Here is a 21,069-nt window from a genome sequence, read left to right on the forward strand (position 1 = left end):
ACTATCCTCCTTGCCTGTGCCAAAATGAGAGATTTGGAACAGGGTATGGACATTCATTGAAGCATAAAGGATAGAGAAATTTTGTCAGATGTTGTAGTTGTAACTGTCTTGGTAGACATGTATGCAAAATGTGGAAGCATAGACAAGGCATGTGAACTGTTTGATAGAATGCCTGAAATAAATGTTGTCTCGTGGACTGCAACGATTGTTGGATATGCACAAAATGGATTTGTTGAAAAGGCTTTAGACACTTTCAAGCAAATGAAATTGGAAGGCATAAAGCCAAATTCCACAACCTTTGCCAGCATCCTCCCTGCCTATGCAAAAATGGGAGCTTTGGAACAGGGTATGGACATCCATCAAAGCATAACGGATAGAGGAATTTTGTTAGGTGTTGTACTTGCAAATGCCCTGCTTGACATGAATGCAAAATGTGGAAACATGGACAAGGCTCATGAATTGTTTGATATGATGCTGCAAAGAGATGTGATCTCATGTGAACAATCAACACGCGCGTATACGGGAGGAAGGGATTGCTGATACAAAATTGAACGCTCACTCCTCAATCACAGTTCTATGGTTTTACGAGATTAAACTAGGACAATTAACCACCACATGTATATTTTTTGCAACATAAAATTAAAAACTAGGGCAATTTGAATCTACCTCCTATGTTGGATTGCCTTCGATGCGGGTTTGATGTTCTTAGGGGTTGAAGTTGCCACGGACGCCTACGTGGGATTGCAATTCACAAACGAATTCCCTGCCTCTTTTTTTATTTTGTAATGGCCGCTATCGTCAAAATTACGACGAACTCGAGCACTTTTTTGAAAAAAAGAAAATTCTCATTGCTAATGCCTTCTTCGTTGAAACCAAATGGGTAATTTCCGTCGGAATTACGATGAATGCGGGCATTTTTTCAAAAAAAAATCAAATTTGGCCACAATATACCTTCTCCGTCGGAAACCTCAGTCGAAAATCTAGTCCAAATGTATTAGTGTGTGATGGAAACGTTGCGAGGAATTGCGTCTCGATTGGAAGTTGTTTAGACAAGACAAAGAAGAGGCTGACATATTGAAGATATAAGTGAAGATGAAGGAGAAGAAGCCCCAACAGAATAAGTAAACCCATCGGCGATCGATCTGGATGAAGTGAGGTTTTTGAGGGTTTTGAGCAGGGCAAATACTAAACCACATTTTACCCCACCGAAATATGGTGGGAAATTGGACTCAGATGAATTGATGGATTGGATCTTGGAGATGGAAAAATATTTTAATTTTGAGAACACCATAGAGGAAAAGAAGGTGAAGTATGCTTGTACCCGGTTGAAATATTGTGCATCTCTTTGGTGGGAACATTTTCAAGTTGATAGAGAGAGAAGAGGTAAAGAGAAGATCAAAACATGGGATCGGATGGTTACGAAGTTAAAATCAAAGTTTATTCCAGTTGATTATCAAGTGAATCTATTCCGGAAGTTGCAGAATTTGAAGCAGAAGGAATCTAGTGTGGAGTATAGCGAAGCATTCTACAAGTTGAATATCAGATCAGGACATGTTGATGATGAAGTTGAACAAGTCGCCAGATACCTGAATGGATTGTGGATGTCTATACAAGATGAACTCAGTTTGATCAAGTTGCAGAGTGTTGAAGAAGCTTACCAGTATGCCCTAAAAGCGGAAGAGAAGTTGAAAAAAAGACATGAGCAGAGACAGAGAGGTAGAGGTGGAAGGTTTAATAGAGGAATATTTTAAGGAGGAAGAGGTACCTGTATAGATTAGAACAAGCACAAGGAAGTAAGCAAAGATGGTAATTCATATCGGAAGGATGACCAAAATTTCTACTAGAGAATAGAACCTGATGGTTATCAGAATGAGAATTTTGGAAAAGATGACAAAAGACAAGATAAGAGAGTGTTTAGAGGAACTTTCTTTAAGTGTGGAGGAGAAGGACATCATTCTTTAGAGTGTAAGAAGACTAAGAATACTGGGAGAAGAACCTTGGTGGAAGAAAGCCCCACCAGATCAGCTAACAAACCAGAAGATGGAGAATTGTTGATGATGAGGAGAGTTTTGTGTCATACCAGAGAAGATGAGGAGCCCTTGCAGAGGAGGAATTTGTTCAAGACCAAAAGTAAGGTATTCGATAAGTGTTGTAAAGTTATTGATAGTGGTAGTTTAGATAACTTTGTTTTAGAAGAAATGGTGAATAAGTTAAACTTGGAAAGATTGAAACACCCTAAGCCTTATCAGATAGCATGGATTCAGGATGAACATAAGTTGTTAGTAAGTGAGCAATGTTTGGTAAAATTAAAAATTGGAAATTATCATGATGAAGTCTTTTGTGATATTATGTCGATGGATATTTTTCACCTTTTGTTGGGTAGACCTTGGCAGTTTTGATAGATAGGAAATACATGATGGGAGGAAGAACATATACACTATTATGGCAAATGGGATGAAGCAAATCTTCTTACCCTTGGAGGAGCCTTTGAAGAGTGAAGTTTGTATGAATGCTAGGATCTGTTTGGTGGATGGAAGGAAATTCCTAGATGGAATGAGACATGAGAATGTATGTTTTGCCTTAGTTCCTAAAAAGATTGAGAACCTGGAACCTAAAGAAGAACAATTGGAAGAGATAAAGAAGTTGCCAACAGATTATGAAGACATCATTTTAGATAATGTGCCTGATAGATTACCACTGGTAAGAAGTATCAGTCATTGTATGGATCTGATTCCCGAAGCTAGTTTGCCTAACAAAGTTGTACACCGAATGACACCAGTAGAGAATGGAGAGTTGAATAGATAAGTGCAGGAGTTTCTGAAGAAATGTTTGATCAGAGAAAGTCTAAGCCCCTGTGTTGTACCAGCAGTATTAGCACTGAAGAAGAATGGAGAATGGAGGATGTGTACTGATTCCAGAGCAATAAACAAGATCACAGTTAAATACCAATTTCCTTTGCCTAGGATGGCTGATATAATGGACTATTTGAGTGGAGCCAAATACTTTACAAAGATAGATTTGAAGTGTGGATATCATCAGATCAAGATCAGAGAAGGGGATGAGTGGGAGACAACATTAAAGACAAATGAAGGACTGTATGAATGGTTGGTGATGCCTTTTGGTTTAACTAATGCACCGAGTACTTTCATGAGATTAATGAGCGAGGCATTGAAGAAATTCTTGGGTCAATTTGTTATTGTTTATTTGACATTTTGATTTTTAGTAAGACAAAAGAGCAATATTTGTTGTATTTGAAACAAGTTCTACAGAGGTTGAGAGAAGAGAAGTTGTTGATAAACCTAAAGAAGTGCACTTTCATGAAGGAAGAGTTAGTCTATTTGGGATTTGTGATATTTGTTGATGGACTAAAGATGGACCTTGAGAAGGTGAAAGAAATTGTTGAATGGCCTACACCGGAAAGCATTGGAGAGGTAAGATCATTTCATGGATTGGCTAGTTTCTACCAGAAGTTTATCAGAAATTTTAGTTCTGTTTGTAGTCCTATGACTGAGACAATGAGAGCGATTAATAAGGAATTTAAGTGGACCACTGGAACAAACAAAAATTTTGAGCTATTGAAGCGAAAAGTGACTGATCAACCTGTGTTAGCTTTACCAAATTTCAACAAGGTATTTCAAGCTGATTATGATGAAAGTGGAACAATATTTGGAGCATCCTTGAGTCAAGAAGGGAGAGTAGTATCTTATTTTAGTCAGAAGTTGAATGATGCCCAGAGGAGATATTTAGTTTATGATCAGGAATCCTATGCCATAGTTCAAGCTTTGAAGAAGTGGAGACATTACTTGTTGTCTAAGGAGTTTGTGTTGCATATGTTGGCAAATGCACACGCCAATGAGAAATTGTAGGTGATTGAAGGTATTATCATTGATGGCAACCTTACAATCCTAAGGCACCAGAAGACACCGGCACCCTGGCTGACAAGATTTTGTTTATTGTATTTTGTATTTATTTGTAAAATCTTTTTGTAAGCCAACAAGGTGAATTGTAATAAGGCTCATATATAAGTATGAGATCTTATAGAACATTAGTAAGTATAATAATATGCGAGATGGATAATATGTGTGAATATTAAGGTAGATTGTGGAATAAGGTTTATGATTATTGCAAGAGCTTAAACCGGTACTGAACCTAGCATAGCAGATGTTGATCCGAAGCAGTACATGACATTGGATTTATATAATCCACTTTTGTAAGTCAGTGAGACTTTCCTTTTTGTATTTAAGTAGTGAGCTTTAGGCAGTTGGCCTTCCTGCATGTGCAGGCCCCTATTGTATATGTAATATTCACTTATTGGCCAGTGAGCAAATATTGTGGGTCACAAATCCCACCGAGGTTTTTCCCACACAGGGTTTCCTCATTAAAAATATTGTGTTATGGTATGCTTTCTATGTTGTGTTTATTAATCTTATTTACTGCATTATTTCTAGTTTACCGATACACTATTTTGAAATGCAATTCATTTAATAAGTTCAAAAAATCCATTAACCAGTTAGCTACTAATTCACCCCCCCCCCCCCCCCCCTCCTCTCAGTATCTTTGGAAATCCTAACAATTGGTATCAGAGCCCGGTCCTCTATTTTCAAAAGCCTAATAGCTTGAGGAAGATTCTGACACTGACAAAGATGGAAAATTTGAGAAAGCAATTGGAAACAACTCTTTCAGACTATGATACAGAAAAGTTGAAGAATATGAAACTTGAAGATGATCTGAAGGGTGCACAGGAAATCATTCAGGGACTTCAAGGAAATCTCACTATTGCTAGGAACAAAAGAAGATAACTTTTTGAGAAGATGCAGAGTCATGATGATGAAAAAGAAACTCTTAATGACCTTGTGAACAAACTGAGACAAGAAAACAATACAATGAAGAATGAAATGCAAGATATAACTATGAGGTTTTGCAAAGACATTGAAGACTGAAAGAAGAATGAAGATGACTTAGCTAGAAGAATCAATGATGCTGGAAATGAAAATCTAAGACTCGGTCATGAAAATGATATGTTGAGACAGATATAATTCACTTGGAGCATGAAAAAACTGAACTCATGAGACATAAAGATTTCTTAGAAAATGAGTTGGCTACTGCAAATCAACACAAGGAGAAATTCAAGAAAATATCAGAGGAACTTGATGACATGTTGAAAAATCCAAAACCTAATGGAGATACAAATGGCCTTGGCTTTGAAGTTGGTGAAAGCTCCGGTACTACAAACAATCATGATCATAGTAAACCGATAAGACAACCTAATGTCTACAAATTTAATGAAAAATGCTTTAACTGTAACAAGTATGGTCATAGAGAAAATTAGTATAGATCTAGAAACTATCAAAACACAAATGCACCCACCGGTCAATGTTCTAAATGCAATAAAGTTGGTCATAACTCAGAAAATTGCAGAATGAATGTAAGATGTTATGTTTGTGGAAGATTTGGACACTTATCTAATCAATGCAGAACACATACCGGCATAGGATATAGAAAAGCTATTCAGAAAAACAATGTGACTTGTTATGCTTGTAACAAGATTGGACATATTGCAAAATTTTGTAGAAGTAAGGCATCACCGGCAAATAACAAAGGACCCAATTTGAAAGGTAAAGAAAAGGTTGAAGAAGTAAAGCAAGAATTTTCAAAACAATGGATCAGAAAGTCAAACATGAATGTTAATGAAGTTATTCCTTCACCTATAGAATAGAGTATCACTCCACCGGTAGGAGATCCTTCATCTAACTGAAAAGAAACCTTTTGGGGGTATGGCAACAAATTGAAAAACATGCTAATTTACCCTTGGTTGATGGTGAGAAGTTGAAATACTTCTTTACCGGCAGATATGTTAAGTTTGACTTAACTGGTAGGCATTAAATGTGGTAGTTGGAGGAAATGACATTATAAAGCAAATATTTTGGCTCTCTTTTCATTCACCAAGCATTCAAACTTCCTTAAAGTGCGAAAATCCTGAGCGAACGCATCCATAGCGAGAGGTGAAGCAAATCATTCAAGCACTCATACCTAAAGGTAGATTAAGGTATTTATAACAATAGCTTCCTCCTCTGCACCTGAGTTCATTGCAAACCCTACTGTAATTGAAGTTGTTAAGCGCCCTAGACCCATATTTAAGATTATTCCTAAAATTGCAAAGAAAGATGATACCCTAGGAGCATTCTCAAAAATACCTAAAGGATTTGCTTATGCTGAGGATCCTAGAATCTACATACATTGTCATATAGAAATACTAGGAGATGATGAAATTAAGAACATGTACAAGACTGTTATATGTGATGAAAATGGAAATGTTAAACCAAAACATAAGATAGTCAAAACCCTAGGTTTTGTGGAGATTCTTAGTATTCCTGATTTTCCAAAGGATGTTATAAGGATTGTGTTAAGAAGAGTTCATGGGGAGTTCTTTTGGTTGGATTCAATTCATAAGATAACCAAAGAGGTAGTTAGAGCAGTGACAGGCTTACCTTCCACTGGTAGCGGGCCTAATAAGACTAAAAAGGTTTGAAATGACACTGTAATGACCCTAACTGGCGCAACCTTTGACAAGAGATCCTTGAGAGTAAACAATGTAAAGGATACCAATGTAAGGTTCATTAGCATGATTCTTGGATACAAAGTTACACATGCCAACAGATTAAACTCTATTTCTAGCTTATGTATCAAAAGTGCTTATGACTTGGTAAACAACAATGCAAAAATTGACATATGTGAATAGTTGAAGGATGAACTGATAGACAACTTAAAGAAAATCAAAGGCGATAAGAAAGGTACATTCAAATTTGGCAATCTACTTGTATGTTTAATGTTATATATTACCAAGCAAGTTTCCAGTATTGGTAGAAAGGATTTTGGTTTTGACATACCGGTAGGAAAACAACTACTGGACATTCTAAACAACATGGGAGATGACAGAGAAAAGAACATAAATGAACATTTTCAAACACTGAAAGCTAGAATGAAAATTAGAGAAAGGCTATCTCAATATATAGTAGATAAATATCAAAAGGAGATATGCTTTGTGATAAAGAAAGATGAAATTTGGATGGAGGCAGTGGTTCTGAGAACTATTTGGGTTACAGAAATGGGATATGAGGCAGATGAGAACATAATTGAAACTTATGCAAAAGCACTTCTAGAAGCCCCTAAAGAACCAACTAAAGAAATATTTGGTAATGCTCAAAAAATTGAAAGCAAAGTTCAATCTCATAAAAGAATAAAGAAACCTGAATAGATAGTTAGAAAAGGAACAAGGCAGGCAAAAGCAATCAAGGAAGATGTATTGAATAAAACTGGTATTAAGGAGAGTGACTTGAAAGGACTACAACCAGAAACACATCTTTCACCGGTTGCTACCTCCTCTAACAGTGAAATACCAGTAGAATTTAAAAGGGTAGTAAGGAAAAGGAAAACCTCACCGGTACCCGCTCCTACACCTAAGAGAACAAGACAGAAACAATAGGCAGTTAGGCCTCCGACAAGGAAGTTGACACCAAAAAAGAGGAAACAAAAACAAGTTGTTCCTCCACTTGACAAACTTTTGGATGAGATAACTGAACATGGCAAATTGTCAATATTAGCAAGTTGTATAACACACTTTCGAATGATGAAAAAGAAAGTATAGAAAATAGTGTTATCTTACACCTTCATATCTATAAGAAATTTTTGATGGAAGTTGTAGATGATATACCCAATGACTTGTATAGAAGGTTAGAAGCAAAAAGGGTAGCAATTGTTGAATCGGATAAAAAGATCAAGATAGAAAAACTACTTGCAGTTCACCCAGTGAACTCAATGCAAGAGATAGATGACAGTTTTTGTAAGATAGTTTTGAACAACATTTTTGGATAAACATTTTGGCTTTTTCTCATGAGTGTTGCCATCAATGTCAAAGGGGGAGATTATTGGTAAATGCACACTCGAATGAGAAATTGTAGGTGATTGAAGGTATTGTCATTGATGGTAACCTTAGAATCCTATGGCACCAGAAGACACCGGCACATTCACAGACACCGGCAACCTGGTCGACAAGATTTTGTTTATTGTATTTTGTATTTATTTGCAAAATCTTTTTGTAAGCCGACAAGGCGAATTGTAATAAGGCTCATATATAAGTTTGAGATCTTACAGAACATTAGTGAGTATAAGAATATGCGAGATGGATAATATGTGCGAATATTAAGGCAGATTGTGGAATAAGGTTTATGATTATTGCAAAAGCTTAAACCGGTACTGAACCTGGCATAGCAGATGTTGATCCGAAGCAGTACATGACATTGGATTTATATAATCCATTTTTTTAAGTCAGTGAGACTTCCCTTTTTGTATTTAAGCAGTGAGCTTTAGGCAATTGGCCTTCCTACATGTGTAGGCCCCTATTGTATCAGTAATATTCACTTATTGGCCAGTGAGTGAATATTGTGGGTCGCAAATCCCACCGAGGTTTTTCCCACACCGGTTTTCCTCGTTAAAAATATTGTGTTATGGTGTGCTTTCTATGTTGTATTTACTAATCTTATTTACAACATTATTTCTGATTTACCAGTACACTATTTTGGAATGCAATTCATTTAATAAGTTCAGAAAATCCATTAACCAGTTAGATACTGATTCACACCCCCCCCCCTCTCAGTATCTTTGGGAATCCTAACAGTATACGGATCACCAAGCCTTGCAGTATTTCAACAATCAGAGCAAGTTGAATCAGAGACATATGATATGGGTAGAATTTTTGTAGAGTTACACCTTTATGTTGAAGCATAGAAGTGGGAAATCTAACAAAGTTATTGATGCATTGAGTAGAAGAAGAAATTTGTTGACAAAGATGAGAGTGACAGTATTAGGATTTGAGGAGTTGAAGACCTTATATCATGATGACTCGCATTTTGCAAAACCTTGGAAAGCATGTAGATAACCGGTTATGGCAGATAGGAGTAAGTGGTTGGATTATTTCATTCAAGATGGGATGTTGTTCAAAGGAGTTCAGTTGTGTATACCTAGGAGTTCTATGAGGGAAAATTTGATAAAGGAGAAACATAGTGGGGGATTAGCCGAACACTTTGGTATTGACAAAAAAGTAGCATTGGTGAGTGAGAATTACTTCTAGCCCTAGATTCATAAGGATGTTAGGAAATTTGTACAGAATTGTAGAATTTGTCAAGTTGCAAATGGGAGTAGTCAGAATATGAGATTATATAAACCTTTGACAGTACCGATAAGACCTTGGGAGGATATAAGCATGGATTTCAAACTTTGATTGCCTAAATCACATAGAGGAAATGATTCTATATTTGTGGTGGTGGATAGATTCTCAAAGATGGCTCATTTCATACCTTGTAGGAAGATATTGGATGGAGTGCATGTAGCAAACCTATTTTTTAAGGAAGTGGTGAGATTGCATGGATTACCTAAAAGCATAGTTTCTAATAGAGATACTAAGTTTGTTGGCTATCTTTGGAGAACACTTTTGAAAAAGATGAAGACAGATTTGGAATTGAATTATACTATTCACCCACAAACTGATGGACAAACAGAGGTAGTTAAGCGAAGCTTGGGGAATTTACTGAGATGTTTAGTTGGAGACAAAACTAGAAGTTGGGATATGGTTTTAGCACAAGCAGAGTTTGCTTACAATAATTCAGTGAACAAGAGTATTGGAAGAACACCTTTTGAGACAGTTATCAGAGCACACCCTAGAGGTATATTAGAGTTAAGAGATATCAGCAGTGGAGGTAAGAGAAGTGCAGAAGCAGAGGACTTTGTTGATCACATGGCAGCCTTGCATATTCAAGTTAAGCAGTACTTGGAGGACATGAACAACAAGTATAAGGAGTGAGCAGATGACAAGAGAAGACATAAGGAATTTGAAGTTGGTGATGAAGTGATGGTGTATCTAAGAAAAGAGAGATTCCCTGTTAGAACCTATAACAAGTTGCAGATGAGGAAGTTTGGACCTTGTAAGATCTTGAGGAAATTTAGTTCTAGAAATGCATATGAAGTGGAGTTACCGAATGATTTGAGTATTTCACCTATATTCAATATTGCTAATCTACATCAATATCATGAACCAGAACTTAGTGAGGACAGTATTGCAGACTTGGAGAAATAGTTTCCCCAGAAGGAACCAAATCAAATTGAAGACATTTTGGATAGTAGGATTGGGCGTAGTACCCGTAGCAGTCAGTATAAGGAGTATCTTGTGAAGTGGAAAGGCAGACCAATTGAAGACTCATCTTGGATTTCTCAGTCAGAGGTAGATTGTCTTGGTTTTCCTCTGACCCTAGCAAAGTGAGTGACTCACTTTTTCAACAACCCCAGATGTCTGATGCAGGAGCATCCCCAGTTCTTGGCAATCGTGCATCAACCAAAAATATTTCTTTCTGTTTTATAGTTTCAACATTTCTTTTTGTGCTTCCCGGATTTGTCTCACCATAACCTGTAGAGTTGTATTTTGCTTGAAGACTTGATCATATTCCTTATTCCCAAACCATGGCACATTTGGATCATTTTCTGGCAAGTTATCGCTACTGATTTCCATGACAGTTTTATGTTACTGGTTGCTTGTTCTGTTATCGGTTTCCTGGACCTATTTGCATTGGTGATCTACCGGATCCTTTTCTGTAGCTTGTAGATCCCTGAGAGTTGATTTCGATGTTCCTTGGCGTGTGGCCGACTTTCCCTTTGATTCTCACTTCGTCCTTTGGATTTTTTGGAGAAATTTCTTTGGCAGAGGCCGACCTTGTTGGTTTTACACGTTAGGTCTTGTTCTTCAGGTTTTGATCCCTTTTTGGACCGACCATATCCCCTTGGATCATATAAATCATTGTAATTGATCATTAGAATGTATCTAGGAAGTTAGACAGAACATAGAAGATAGATCTTGAGATTTGAGGTCTCGGTTGTGACCTATTCTGTATTTTGAGCATGTTTTATTAGGCCCGTGAGATGGTTTATGTAACCCAGTTGTTACTGATTGATTGTAATCAATTTTCATGATATAATTCAATTTGTTTTGCATTGCCTACATCATATCCTTGTGTTTCTATTATGTTCACTCTTGCTGACCGGTTTAGACTGATCTCTTTGAGGTCCCTCCTAACCGGTGACTGCACCAAGTGCTATCAGAGCGATTTCGTTCTAGAGATTGTGTTGTCCGGAGAATTTTTTTCTGGAGATTCATCTTATGTGTTATTGTTAGTTAAGTTAAGGCGTTGAGATACCCTAGGGATGGATAGTTGTTGCATTGTTATTTCTGCTTGCGTATTATGTTGTTAAGAATATGATTATGTTTAAGAAGTTTATATTCATTCATGTAATGTTATTGCTAATGCATATGAGTACTTGTAACATTACGTGTGGCATTAGTGAATGTTTAAAAAAAAATTATGTATTTGTTTGTTAGATTAGTTATTTTCTCTAGGGTATTTTGGCAGGCATTACACTTGTGGTGTGTTCAATAATTGATATTAGAGAAAGGTTCCTCTTAGATAAGCTAAACCACTTGAGGAAGATCTCAGATGGTCAATGAAGTTAATTACAAATCACCAAAGTTTGATGGCTCAAACTACTCCTATTGGAAGGAAAGGGTGAAATATCATCTAGAATCTCTATCACTTAAAATATGGGATATTATCAAGACTAGTTATACTACTCCGCAAAATGGTCCTACCACTCTTGATGAGATCAAGGAAAATGAGAATGATGCAAATGCTAGAGTTTCAATTATGAATGGTTTAAGTGGTCCAATATTTTCTAAGGTTATCGGGTTGAAGACTGTCAAAGAAATCTGGGAGAAGTTGAGTAGTGTATATGAAGGTGATTTGAAGACAAAGCAAGACAAGTTGACAAATCTAATTCACAAAATTCAAGAACCTTAAGATGTCTTATCATGAGGACATTGAAGGCTATTTACACTGAGTAAATGAGATTGTGTGTGCAATTAAGGGTATTGGTGAAAAATTAGAAAAAAAAAATGAAGTTGTGAGAAAAGTGATCTTGACACTGCCTAAATGCTACAAGCCTAATAAGTATGCCACTGAAGAAAGTCATGATATGGATAAATACATGTTGGATCAACTCTATATCTTTCTCTCTGCCTTTAATATTATGGAGCTAGATGCAAAAAAAGAGAATAAAGAAGCAAAATTCAAAGAAAACAAAAAGATTGAATATGAACCTAAAGCAAGCAATGATGTAGATGAGATAGAAGAAAAAATTGTGAGAAGAATAAAGAAAGGATCTAGAAAATACAAAGGTAAATTATCCTTTGAATGTTTCAATTATGGAAGAATTGGTCATTATGCTTCTAAATGTACTTACAAGGAATATTATGAGAAAGGATAGTTATAGAAGGAATGATAGAAATAAGAGAATAGTGACAGAGACGGGCCTTAGAATAATTTTCTTTCAATGGAGACCTACTCATTTGAAGAAAAAGATGGTGATGACTCAAAAAAATAATCTTTGTTTTTAGCTATAAAGGAGAAGAATGATGTGAAGTTTGGTAATCCGCATGATGGAGAGAATAGTGTGTTGAACACACATCAAATGCTGAGAGGGGGCGGGTGAATCAACATAAATTAAATTTTTGGACTACAAACTTAATTTAACCAGTTAATTTAAAATATAAATATCAAGGAGAAAAATATCATAAGTCATCCACACAAGAACATCAATATTTTATACGTGGAAAACCTGAACTGGGAAAAACCATGATGAGTGTTAACTCACAAGATAATCCACTATATAGAAATGATTACAAAAGGGATCTCACTACTTTGGACTTGAAAACCAAGGCTAATTTTTCATGGTGCAAGATACAAAAAGGGCTTGCAAACCTAAAGCTAACTGTACTCAAGGAAATATACAGAATTGGTAATTTCAGAAAAACAACTGTATAGAATGAAGCATCTCACAGCATAGTTAAAGCGCATTCTATCTTCTTACTAAACTATCTAGACTTCCAGATCACTGCTTCTATATTCACTGATATCTTTTCATCATTCACATCGTCATCCTTACATTAAGTCACACAAAACAATCACTATAATAATTCATATTCACCATACATATATATTATCTACTATCATGTATCAGCACATGTATATACCAAACCAAGACAAACATATCCACTGAGTTGGCCACAAAAATAATTGTAATGCATATCCATGCTCCTAGCCCAAAATATATGACTAGACCCATAAGGTGAAACACATTATCCTTAAACCGGATCAAAACTAAAACAAACCAAAAAGATCTTGACCAAAAGGAAATTACTAGATCATTAATTGATACATGAAAGAGACTTCCAATAAACATCATCGAGAATACAAAACACAGAATTACTTTTGAAACAATCCAAGAATATTTAGAACCAAGACATTGTTAGTAGAAAGACGAGGAAAACTAAGAGGGGGGGGGGGGTGAATCACTTTTCACCGGATCTCAAACTTTAACTACAAAAACAGATCTGATAAATTGCAACAATAACAAAGATAAGCAAATTGAAAGCACAACACACAACACCAAGATTTTGACATGGAAAACCCAGTTAAGGGAAAAACCACGGTGGGAACCTACCCACAGTAAGATGATACTCTACATTAGTATGTGAAAATGTTACAATGGGTGATGCACATTCATTTGGGCACACTACCTAGAGCTCACTTCTTAAAAGATATTGACTTCGAAGGATATAACCCTCAGGGAAGTTTCACTGACTTACAACAAGATTCAGACTGCAATCTAGAAGAAATGAACTGAAAGAATAGCATCTCCAAATACCTGATTATAGTTCTGGTTAAGCATAATTGCCTTCTCTGCAACACCAATATCTACTCAATCATAATTCCAAAGAATGATTCCTTGTTCACACATAGACCTCTCTCTGATAATGCAAACACAACCTCTACACATAAATTACATGAATATATCACCTATTTATACAATTCATCAACCTTAATAACAAGGTCGGCTAAACTATCAACTCGCAATTACAAAATTACATCACACGATACAAAGATAGACCACAAGATCAATATAATGATTTAAATTACATAACATGGACCTAAATCAAATTCCCAAATGCTCAACTCCACCGAAAATATTGCCAAGATCAACCGCAACACGGTACACCACCAGAACTACCGCATAACACGAAGATCATCCCCAGTTCGTAGAAACCATCAAAAACTTGCTCAACGGTCAATGCAGATCATCAAAACAAATAGGAAATGACTAGGAAACATCATCAAGCATGCTAGAATCACCAGAAATAGCTGTACCAACACCACTTATCAAATCTTCATTTGTCAACGTTTGAAAGCTCAAAAACACAACCAATCAACAACTATCACGAAGAAAGATAACTTGCAGAGAACCAAGTCATGATCCATCTGAAATGAAGATACACAAGACCATCCCAAACAATCTACCTAAATCACATCTCAAGATCTCATCATACTAGAATATATCAGAGGAAATACTGAACTCTGCAAAACAATGATCAACAAAACAAAACTGCAAAACCAGATCATAAGATCTTCCCAATCTGCACACATCGGAGCATTTCACAGGAATATTTTGACATCAATGACAACAACATATCCTAGCAACAGCAATGATCAACAATATCCAATAGACACCACTTCTAGACCTAATACATTGCTACTGGTCTTACTTCCAGATTCCATACTACTGTCGAGTCAAAGGGGTTAGCATCAATGACAAGTAAAGACATATGTGTAATAATCTCCCCCTTTGTCATTGATGGTAACGCCTGCCAAAATAGACTTACCAATCTAAATAATATAAATGCTACTCTATTATATCTCAATATATACAACTTGACTTTCTGTACAACTCATATTTTCTCTCCCCTTTTGCCATCAAAGAAAAAGGATGCAAAGGACTCCCCATAAGAAGAATAACTCATATGCACAAAATTGAATGTACAAACTGAAAAAAAAAATCAAACACCTTGAAGCACAAGAGCGATGGCTCCACCACGCACTGGTTGTAATTGTTGTAAGATAGCGTTCCAATCAATATCAATAGAATCAAGAAATTTGATTTGACTTTCCAACTCTAAAATTCATTTCTTAGCATCTTCATAGCTCAATGGAGAGGACACAACATTAGACAATTCCTTTGCATTTCTTATCATATTTAGCATTCCAGAGATTTGAATCTCTACTATGTCACGCTACCTATTGAAAACCTTCTTAATTGCTTCCTTCTTGACTTCTCAAAGCTCTAAGACCTTGTTCAGCAGGGAAATATTCATTCTTTCAAACCCATCTTCATCTGTTTGGGGGTCAAAAATCTGCGAGATGTCTAGGATAGCACGTTCGATATCAAAATTTCTTTTTTGAATGTCTATAGTGGCCTTTGAACAATACAAACTAACTCTGAAAGTCTTTAAAGATTGATCAATACTAGCAACAAGAGAGGTTATCTTCTCTTTCAACTGGTCATGAGATTCGGCACACTTAACCTATAGAGACTGCAATCTATCAGACAAAAAATTATGTTGGACTAATCTAGAAAATTTTCCTTCAAAATCCACAGCACATACTTTCAACTTATTAAAGGCATTTCTCATCTGGCCTTCATCACTCCAAGATTCAACTTTGACTTCTAGAAGTCTCTCGCAGAGAAACTTCAACATATCTTCAACTAAATCTCTTGAAACATAACTCTTTTTCCTTTCCTCGGACTGTAGACACATAAAAAAATTCATTAAAATTGTCCTCTTATTTTAATTTTCCAATCATTAAATGGATCCATACCATTATTATATAATATTCTTATTATCCATTTATCTTATGATATTCATTCTCCATTATTCTTCATTATATCATAATATTCATATTATATCCATTTTACTAATATAATTCTCCATTAGTTCGTTTAAATCCATTAATATATTCTTCTATTAATCCATTTTCTTAAATCTCCTACACATCCACTACCCCCTTTATTTATCCTATCTCACTCTATCCATTTCACTCATCTAATGCATGTGGGACAAACACCCTTCATTTCTACATCAACCATTTATCTCATATTCATGTATTTAAACCCAACCCCCTATCATTTCAATCATCTAGCAATTTAGTTCACTTATGCATTCTCGCATTCTCATTTTCTCACACTTATGCTTCCTCTTAATTTCATATCATTTGCATTTGAATTTTTCAAATCTTTATTTTCTCATAGCCTTTCGTGCATGTGCTTCTAAGAGATATATTGTTAAAATACAAAATCTTGAGGAATAGGAGGGCAATGGAGTAGGTTTTTTGTAGCATGCATGAGTGTTTAGTTTTAGATATTTGTTGTGCATGCATGTTTCTTGCAGGTACTTCATTGTTGAATGTTGGAACAATTTTGAATCTTTGATTTAGACACCCATTTCCTCCATCTTCATTTGACACACCTGGTAAGACATGCTCTTGTCCTTTCATTATTTTTCTTTAGCTTGATAAAGGTTTCAGATTTATAACTTGTTATGTTGCGGGTTTTTCCTGAGGCTTTTAACATTTTGGGTGAAGGATTGTTTGAAGGTTTTGAAGTTTTTGTTTGTGTTCTCTCTATTTGCACATTTCACTTTGCTCTTAACAACTCCACGTTACCTGCAACTCGTGTTAGCCATCTTTTTTGCAGATATTTGCATACACTTCTATGTGTTAAAATTTGTTGTTACTTGCATGAATCTGCCCCATGTGATGGTGAATTTGTTGCTACTTGCCTGAAATCTGCTTCACATGGTATTTGATTTATTGTTACCTATCGGAATCATTGACATTGCAACCCATGTTCTGACAAACAAATCCATTTTGTGTGTATCGTATAGTCTTGTGCCACACTTTTTCCCTTTCCTTGTTGCATTTTGTGTAATGTTTCTGCATCTACATTTTGCATGCTTCGACCTAAAATTTGTATTTTTGCTTGTGCTTCCACGTACTTGAGTTCTTTGTGCATTTGGCGTAGCAGAATTTGCCTCTTTTTGTCTTTTTTTTGTAAACCATTAAGGACCCACGTAGGCCCTTCCAAAGCCCACGCACGCCTTAGAGAGCCCACGTAGGCCTCTCTACACCCATGTGAGCCTCTCCAAGCTGTGTTGGATCTCTCTTTATTAATTTTGTTCATTTTTTTTAATTAAGTTTTTAATTTTAGTTTAGTTTCTAATTTAGATTTTTAAATTTAGTTTTTTTTTTTTAAGAATTAGATTTTTAAAATAGTTTTTGTTCTATTAATTTAGTGTGTTCGTTAATTTAGATTTGATTAGTTTAAATTTAAATTAGATTAGATATGTTAAATTAATTTTTTTTTTATTAGATTGTTTAGTTTTAATTTTGTTAATTTAGCTCATTTGTTAATTTAGTTTCGCTAAGTTGTTAATTTTGTTTTATTAATTTGTTAATTTTCTTTTGTTATTTGTTAGTTTAGATTTAAGTATGTTAATTAGTTAGAATTAGATAGTGTTAATTTGTTAATTAGACCTTGTTTTGTTAATATTTAGTTTTGTTAATTAATTTGTTATTTAAATTTGTTAGTCTAAAATTAAATTAGATAAATTTATTAACTAAGTTAGTTATTTTAGTCTTAAATTAGTTTGTGTATTATTAAATTAGATTAGCTTGTTTTTAACATAGATAACTTGTTTCTTATTTAGATTAGTTTGTTTTAATCTATACAGTTTGTTTTTCATTTAGATTAATTTGTTCTTGACTTAGAAAGTTTGTTTTTAAGTTATACTAGTTTGTTTGTTTTTGCTTAGATTAATTTGTTAGTTAGTCATGTGGTTTAATTGTTTGGTGTGTTTGTTTTGATTTTGGAGACTAATTTTGGGCTTGCATTCTTGTTCAAGGCATCCATTCTTGATTGTCGAAGATCATATCTTGAAAAAACTACTAATTTTCTTTGATGTAGGATGTTTGTCGAAGAAATAATGATTTGAAACTGATTGTCAATGATTTCTAGATTATATAACACTTTTGATGCACATGAAAGGGGACACAAACTAATCCATCTCATGAGGTTACCCTCATGTATTCTTAGGCATTAAATGCTCACATGTTAGTGATTAAGTTTCTACCCAAAAACCAACACAAATGAAATAAAATCCTTCACATACATATAAAGAAATATTAAAAAGAATGCAAAGAAACATAAACAAGTGAATGAGGAGTAAGTAGACCCCCTAAGATGCTCCCATGATGCTTGATAGTTCTCCCTTGTTCTTCTCCTCTCCAAGATCTAAATGTGTGAGTGTAGCTCTCAGCTTTAGCATTAAATCATGGATGCCAATGGAGATTCAAAATGGTTGAATGAACTAAACTTCCTATTGCTATGCAAATGCTAGAATAAGATTGCTATGAGAAAAGCTTTATGATAATGTATGTATAATAACAATGCTCAAAATGCTTCCTCCTTTGCTTGAGGGTGAGGGTTCTTTTTATAGGGAAAAATATTGATTGAATGGCCAAGATTGAGTGAGCTTGTGGAGGGCTAGGATTCCCTGATTCATGATCCATGTAATAGTTTTCAACCCAATCCCGTGATGACAAGTGTCAACATGAGATGGCTTGAGAGGAGAGGTAAAGAGAATTTAATGCCTGAGAAGACATGAGGGTAACCTCGTGTAGGTTGGGTTATTGGATAAAGCTTTTATCCAAGGGTAAGGTTATTATCCGATCGGTAAAATTTTGTGCAAATTTTACCCATGGTTAAGCCTTGACCAAAGGGTCAAAACCCATGTGAGTTAGAGTGTTAGAGAAGGGAAGTATTTATGACTGTAAGAGTCTTAAATGGGTGAGATGATGGGTCGAGGGTTAATCTTGGATTAGGACTGTGCAAATGTTTAGAAGAGGGATTAGGCTAAATTAGAAGGGATTAAAAGAGTCTAGAAAGGGGTTAGAAGAGTCTAGAAGGGGTTTACAGAAATCTAGAAGAATCTAGAAAGAGGTGGGTGTGGGTAAATAGGTTTTTATTTAAATAAAAAATCTATTTAAATGAGCAACTTGCATTTGTAGGAGAATGCAAGTGGATGAGTTATTTTTTAATAAATATTAATTTACTTAAAAAGGGGAATTTGATTTGGGGATTTGATTTTTAAATAAATGTTAAATTTATTTAAATAGGAAGAAGGGGGGTGAATTAAATAAATTATATTTATTTAATAACTTGGACTATAGTTAGTAATTAAATAAATTGGTTAAATTTATTTAACTAGAATAGCTGAATAGGCTAAGGTGAATTAATTAAATGTCAATTTAATTAATAGAGGAATATTTAGTCATTAAATAAATATTTAATATTTATTTAATTAATAGACAAATTTATGTGTCTATATTTGCCCTTCTTTAAGACGGTGTGGTTTATCGCACCGTTTTAAAGAACAACAGATAGGCATGAGAAAATGCCCCAACGATGTTAGTTTTGTGGATTGGTATGCCCCCTCAAGAGATGGGCTTAAAATTTTAGAAAATCGGACGATCTCTTGAAAAATAGAAAGAAATTAGGGGATGATAGAGGAGATGAATTTGGAGTAAATGGCAAACGAATGGAAGAAAAATGGGGTCAAAATGGAGAAATGGCAAGCCTTAGAAGTTTCCAGGGTCTACGACGTTCAGCGGGGTGAAGGAGGGGTAGGGTTGGGTAGGGTATATTTAGGCTAGGAGTGGTAAAATGGTCCTCATTTGCACACTCTCCTATAGCAATCCAGAGATCCTGACAATGACATTTGCAGTAGATTGGTTGAGCGAAAATGGTGTTCCCACTCCCAAATCATTGATTTGAGTGGATCCAGAGGTACCAGCAGCCAGCCGACTACGAACCCCCAGTATGTCCAATTCTAACCTTTGCCTTTAGAGCTCATTTATTGCACTTAATAGGTAGCGAAAAATTTTGGATAACAAAGGCACTAAAACATTGTTTTAGTGCTTTTGTCATCCAAAATAGCTTTGTTGTGTTGCAATGGCGTGTTTGTGTGGTAGTTTTAGCGCTTTTGTCAATATGGAGCTAGTGTTAAGGAGTTTTAGCGTAAATGTTTTCAATGTTTTTGCGCTATTGTCATGGTCATGGAAAGGTGATCAGTGTAGCGCTATCATCATGCAATGTAGTGCATTTGTTCCCATGTAGCACTTTTGTAGGGTTAAAGTAGCGTTATTGGATTGTTTAGCGTGGTTGTGTTATTGGTGTAGCGCTTTTGTCAAGTTTTTAGCGTTTTTGGGTCTGAGTATAGGACATTTAGTGTCGATGCCCCAATTTCATGGTCAATTTGACAGTTGATGTCAATTTTGTCATTGCATGCATTTTTGTGACTTGTGTGAGACTTAGTGTACTTGTTGAGACTAGGCAATATGATCTCATGCCTGTTGTTAGTCTAGGTATTTATGAGTCAAGTTACCTGATCAGACTTAGATACTTGAAAAAGCATTAGATGAAGTCTAGGTAATAGTCATATTTTTTCATAGCAAGGATATTGACATTATTGTTTGATTGTGTTTGTAGGAGGATCACCTAGGTGTTCTTCGGGTGCGAGAGAGGCATCCAGCCACACGGCGTCTACGTGATCAGTTGACAGACCTCGAGATTGACTGCATATGCATTGCAGGTCTATTTGATAAATGCATCTAACCATGATTCATATGAATCATGGATTACTAATTGCGTTGGCCGAGCGGTGGCACAAGGAGACATGCTCATTCCACCTAGCGATGAGAGAGATGTTTGTTACACTGGAGGATACTTAACATTCCAATTACTGGTGAGTTGGTCACCTATAACAGGGAAATGGGTGAGGCAGCACTATGGCGAGTGTTTCTCTATCCAGAGTTAGAGGTGTATGATGGATTAGTCCCATGGGAGGATATAGCTGATTTATATGAGCCACTTCCAGCAGTACTATTAGGCATCATTGGTGGGCTCTTATGCTTTGATCAAAGGTCACATGGTCTTATTGTTGGGTGGGGACAAGTCATCAAGCAGATGGCCAACGAGAGCACTCGATATGCATGGGGGCCATGTGTATTGGCCCATTTGTAT

The sequence above is a fragment of the Cryptomeria japonica genome, chromosome 2 (assembly GCF_030272615.1).
Source record: "Cryptomeria japonica chromosome 2, Sugi_1.0, whole genome shotgun sequence".
Classification (NCBI taxonomy): domain Eukaryota; kingdom Viridiplantae; phylum Streptophyta; class Pinopsida; order Cupressales; family Cupressaceae; genus Cryptomeria; species Cryptomeria japonica.